This window comes from Epinephelus lanceolatus, chromosome 9 (assembly GCF_041903045.1).
Source record: "Epinephelus lanceolatus isolate andai-2023 chromosome 9, ASM4190304v1, whole genome shotgun sequence".
Lineage (NCBI taxonomy): Eukaryota > Metazoa > Chordata > Actinopteri > Perciformes > Serranidae > Epinephelus > Epinephelus lanceolatus.
In genome coordinates this window covers 29,204,873-29,211,065 of record NC_135742.1, presented here as the reverse complement: position 1 = coordinate 29,211,065, position 6,193 = coordinate 29,204,873, and the positions used below count along the sequence as shown (strand labels likewise).

At 42.2% G+C, this 6,193-nt stretch overlaps 1 protein-coding gene across 1 annotated transcript in view; it reads left to right on the top strand.

Moving 5' to 3' along the window:
- The first annotated feature begins 1,634 nt into the window (after positions 1-1,634).
- The window catches only part of lzts1 (leucine zipper, putative tumor suppressor 1), a 25,980-nt gene continuing 21,421 nt past the window's right edge, over positions 1,635-6,193 (top strand). The window contains exons 1-2 of the mRNA XM_033618573.2: positions 1,635-1,653; positions 2,024-2,111. The gene's annotated coding sequence lies outside the window, so the exon portion shown is untranslated. The remainder of the gene's footprint in view (positions 1,654-2,023; positions 2,112-6,193) is intronic.

Here is a 6,193-nt window from a genome sequence, read left to right as displayed (position 1 = left end):
TTCAAGTACAGAAAACACAAAACTCACATGAGTAATCACACCGGTTCATTCACTTTGGCACCAAACACAAACATCTCTTAATTGTTTTCCTGTAATGCAATCTTTAGAGACCTGCTAGAAGATTTATATGACAGTGAGTGTAAATAAACAAAGACCCACACGCACAAACACACACACACACTTGCACTATGCTCACACAAAGTGCACTGAGGGCACATGAATAATCAATAACTATTTTTTAACAACCTTGCACATCATCATTGATAGCTTTGCACTGGGGTACAAAACCAGACTCTTTCAAAGCCCACATGCTGTTAAAATAACCATGAACTTATATGTGCACACTGCACACACACAATCCCAGATGCACAGTCCTGCCTACACATTCTCTCATGCTCACACAGGCAGATGCTTATGTGAGGGCAAGTCTGCAAAGAGTGAACAGAAAATGGCACACCGACTTCTTACTTTGTCATGACAACAGGACAAAATAGCCGACACACACATGAATAACCTGGATGTGATCAGCTATACAAAAAAGGGGGAAATGATAGTGTAGAGTATCGAAATGAGATCCTTCAAATACACCTTGGTCGCAGCTGAGATTACAGGCTTGTATCAAATGCCCAAAACAGACAGTTAAACACAGATATACATGTCTCTGGCACCCACTGAGCAGTGTCTCTGACTGTGTTCCTGACCGCTGATAACTAAAAGGGGGGTATCATTTAAGGACAAATTGGTACACCAGGGACACTGGAGGAAGTCTAAAACAGTCATTATATCTCCACCAAACATGCCCAGACAGCAAAGAGGAATAGTGTACATTTTGTTCACAGGCAGCAAAGTAACTTCAAAACTTAATTTTATTAATATAACTGTGAGGAAAACTGAACGTTTTGATACTTCTAATTGTGATGCAGCTGGGAGTTTTTGGGGCAAAAGATTAAGACGGAGAAATGAGCATAGACTGTAAAAGAGGGAAGAAAGAGGAAGATAACAAGAAGAAAGACGTGCAGACAGGCGCACAGGAGAATGATGGACACAGAAAGACAAAACAGAGAATTGGAAGGAGGTACCTGCATGTCAAATGGGTATACTGCCAAGGCTGCACCGTGGGGTTGTAACCTGCACACTACAGTCCTGATCATTTATTCCACTCATCTGTTACATAAATAAACCAAAACACAACAGATCTGCCCCTGGCTTCCTGTGTGTGCAAGAGCCAATGGAGTCAGCTGGAGCAGTGAAGCAGGTTAAATCTTCAGCAGCAGAGCATGGTGGGAAACAGTGTGGATGAGTCATCAGCCCAGCAGCCACTTATTGGCTTACTTGCAGGTGCACATGCACGCACATGTATGTAGGCTGCACATGAATGTTGTCATACAAACGGACACACAACGCAAGGAACCTTTTGAAGCCACGCACAGAGATATTTAGATGGCTTACATATATTGTGTGTGGCTTAGAGTAAGTGTGGGCAGGGATGATGTGCTGTATGTAGGCATGCAGAGGCAGTGAAGTGACTTAAAATGAATAGCAGAGCCGCTGGGCATGACGCCAGGAAAAAGAGAAAAAGAGAGTGAGAAGCGAGGTGAAAAGTGGGATGGAACAGGTAGAGAGAGCTGGATGCGGACAACAAGGGATGAAAAGGTGAATAAACTAAAGAAATAGTGGACAAGTAAAGAGAAATGTATGTAAGAGGTGGATGAGGAGAGCAGTGGAGGGAGGGAGGGAGGGAGGGAGGGTGGGAGGCAGTGTTAGATGTTCAGAGTGAAGGAGAGAGTGGGAGGGAGTTCAGGAGGGAGGCAACGAGGATACACTGTAAAGAGAGGGAGGGGAGAGAGAGAAAGAGCGTGTTTATGGAGGAATGTGTTCAGAGTATGGGAGATGGGACGGACTGATTGCACCATACCAGGTGTTGAAGAGGGGTGAGAGGGGGACCTGGATAGATTAGCAACCAAAGCAGACATCTCTTTCTCTCCACACCAGCAATGTGTGCTAACTAGTATCCGTCTGGAAGTGTTTTGTCCACAGTGATCCACACAGTTTTGGGAAACAGCAGCCGCGACAGTGAGTGTGACCGTGGGGGCAGGCAAACTATAATGGAGGTAAGTCACCTCCAGCTGGACTTGAATGAAGGTTGTGGCTGTTTGACTGGATGTGACAGGGGACAATTGGCGGCACAGACTCAGTCAGGGCTCACAGCTTTGCAACTTCAAACAGGGGTGAGCTTGGGTGACACTAACAGGTCCCACAGATTTGTGTGTGATTTGTTAAGTGGTCTTGATGTAGCTCCCATAAAGTTTTTTTTTTTTTTGGCTATGTTTGTACTGAGTGAGGAACAAAATGTAGACTCGGTTCATTTTAGTAGCACCCTGAATTATGCCAGTTGTTTAATTAGTTAAAAATTCTGACTGAACCAAAGTTTCTCAGCATGGAGTCAGTCCAAGCCTTTTACTACTTTTAATATGCAAGCTCAAAGTAAAAACATCTCTGTGTTTGAGGACATGCCAGCTCCGAATGAAATGTCTACTTTTAACTTTCTTGTTGTTTTGTTCCTTTGCAGAAAAGTGCCAGTAATGTTCTTTACTTTCAGCACAGCCATTACCGGACAAACCATTGTTTTTAAACTGGTAAAATAACAGGGAGCGATGCTGGGATTTATTTAAATGTTACACTATACACAGCAATTTAGGGAAATAAATGGCAGTGGGCAGCGAGCAGGTTGTTATAGGTGTTTTAAGCATGAATTAAGTGGATTCATATATGCATGTCCCACCCTATGATTCTCTAAAGTAGTTGGCAAAATCGTTCTTGCATATTCTTATTATTAAACAGTAAAATTAATAGCAACACAAGGTCAGTGCGGGGTATAATTTGCCCTTTGCACGACCTCCCAGCTTGAGAACTGTCACACCGGTGTAGAGTAATGTATGTGTTGAGACCTGTGGGGAACATGAATAGCTGTACATTGTGCTGGTGACAAGGTGAATGGGTAAGTATAGGGCACCTGTTCAGGCATGTTCAGCTTTACTCTGTAGTCTAACTTACTGTACAGAGAAAAACACAGAGGAGAGACTGGATCAAAAGGAGAGGGTGTGAAAGTAGCAAAGACAGGTCTCCTGTATTGTCACAGCAGAGAGTAGCTGAGCTATTTGTTTTTCTTCTGAATTGCAGCATCCCTTTCATTGATGTAAATATCTCAACTTCACAGGTCACTCTCGCATCTTTTACGTTTGCAACTTTTCTGTGGGAATTAATGCAGCTCGGCTTCATATCTGTAGCGTGTGACAAACCATCGGAGCCGTCATGACCTGCTAAAGAAGACGCTTCTTAAAATAACTGTCCCAGATACCCAAATGCAGCATCCTTTCATGAGTGAAGTCTCTGTGTCATAGAAGTGCAGCACCCCAGCATCTTTGTGAGTCTCAGCTCAGGATGATCTCGCAGAGTTTTCCCAGCTTTTCAGTTATGATTCATACAAACATCTTTAAAGCAGAATTATATTCTGATGGTGGGTGAATCAGCTGAGCAACTGAGCACAGCAAGTGAGTACCAGACGTGACTTTTGTGAGTTATGACACCTTAAACTGTTGAAAGAACCACGCAGAGTTTCACAATCAACAATTTAGCATTAAGGTCAGGGAGGCTTTTATTTGGGAGATGAGCACAGGTATTGCATGCAGCACATATTTCCAGCTGCTTTCAGGATGATATAGACCACTGAAAGTGTGCTCATTATGTCTGCTCTTACTCCCACATTACACCAGCCACACACACACAGCCACAGCAGATTAGGAGGATGGGAGGATGGTTATGCTCCAGAATGACAACCTTATCACTGAGTCTTCAGCTTGCGGGGTCAGTGGGCCCCAGTGCCAGGAAAGGCCTCATTCTTTTCCACCTACCTCTGCATGTCATTTCACTGTGATACCGTATCAGACAAAAATACAGTGTATAAAAGAGACTTTTAAGAAATAGTGCAGTGACTATGAGAAATACAAAGGTTGGGTGTGTTTATGTAAAACGCATCATTCATGTTTATCTCTTATTTGGACTTGGAGCACAATTTTATGATCTGACATTGTAATATCACAACAAAACCAGAACAAAACATTTATCCTAATCTGACACCAGTAATAGCTAGAATAATATGTTACCAATGTAACATTTACATTTTGACAGCAAGTGTGGCTTTCTTGCTGAAAGCTCAATTATTGTACAAATAATAATTTGACTCCACAACAAAGCTTTTACGACAATCCATCAAGTTTAAAAAAAAATCATATTCATGAGGCTTTCATATCATGCATAAATGACACAGCCTGTTCAAAACAAGTGGTGGGTAATGGAAAAGGTAAATATTCCTGGGTAATGGATGGGCAATAATTCAAAAATGTCTAAAAATACTTTCCATTTGTTACAATGCATTTTCACTTGCTGTTTTTAGAGTGGGATAAAAGCCTTAGATGTAAATATTTCATGACTACAGAGCTGGCCGGTGATCTGCAGCATCTAACTGAAGACACGTACAACTCTTTAAAACCGTTTTTGGACTGATTCCAGGCTACTGCATAAGTTTGAGGCATTACATAAAAGTGCAGAGACATATTATAATGCAGTAATCAATCTTGTATGGATGGACGCAGCTCAATAAAGGAATATGAAAGGAAATTTCAGATATTTAATTTTAGGACTCTTTAAATTCGTAGGCATCAATTCCCATCCTCGTCGCAGCACTAAAGGCTCCCATTTAGACTCCATTAAAAATACATTTTCCTCCATACTCCAGCTGCCAAGGTTATGCAAATGCCTGTACTACAGGAGCAGTAGTTCGCCAGCCATACAAACCCAGTGAGCAGTGCATACAGCCTCCTTATCTATTAAAACCTAAGGAGGTTGATTGTTTGGTTGACCTAATGTCTCATTTGGATTCACATAATAGCATCTGAATGCAATCTAATTTGAACAGGGGGGTCCCTCACTAAAAGCTGGCCTCTAGTCAAAGATGTGGCCACACGGCTGCCAATATAAGACACTGAGATCGAATTAATGAGCAATAAATGTTTCACTCCCGTGATTCAAGGGAACATGCGGCTCTTAAGCCTTTCTCTGCATCCAAACCCCTCAAACTTAGAACAGAGGAGACACTGACTGTTTGCAGGACAATACAATAGTCATCAATGTATAATGCAATGTTAGCTCTACAGAATATAAATCTTTCTCTCTCACACACACACGCTGCCTTTCCATGTCTGTCTGTCTCTTTCTCTCTATCCGTGCCTGGTATTCCATCTCCTTACTCTGGGGCGGTAATGAGTGTCTGGTATTCTGCTCTTCAGCATTGAAGCCCTATTCATGCTCAATCTCCTTTACAATGCACTAAAGGGATTACCCAATTAGCTACTATTGGATGCCGTTCTGCGTGTATGCGTGAGCGTGTGTGTGTGTGCGTGCTTGGTCAGTAGATGGATGTGTTAGCAGTGAAGGTGAAAGATAGATGGCTGTCTGTATCCAACACTTCATTCCCAGTTGATGTTCTGCTGGAGGCCACATTACTCATCCCCACAACTCAGCCACAGCGAGTGAGACACAAGATGAGAAAGTGTGTGTGTGTGTGTGTTGTGAGTGTGTGTGACTGGGGCCTCGAGAGTCCACAGAGGATGACAAAGAAAAAGACAGAGCATTACTTCTCAATAATTCAACCTATCAGCCTATCATTCTGTGGAAGTATACTCTCTGCTGTCATGCGTAAGCTGTTTCTGCTCCTCCTCGCTTTAATTTGTGAGTTTAATTTCCACTGTGTCATGCCTGGGATGATGGGAAATGCCTGTTTCATTACATGTGAATCATCAGTTACTTTGTGTGAACCACAGATCGATACCAGTTATCTAACGTGTTACATCACACTGGGAGCAATGTGTTCGGCATACATTTAGAGGATCGAACAGAATAGTAAGGACTGAGTTAGACTGATGTGTCCTCTAAAATTAAAGGTACAAACCAGATTTTTTGACCATCTGAATTGTACCTACTGCTCTTTTTGGTTTTATTACTAGCACAGTTCTTTTGAATGTTCTAAAACAGCATTAATATAATGCATACAGGAAAATATTTGGACACACTTCTGCCTTTAAAGTTGTATTTGATCTTGTTAATATTCCTCTGGAGAGACCAAAACCAGCAATGG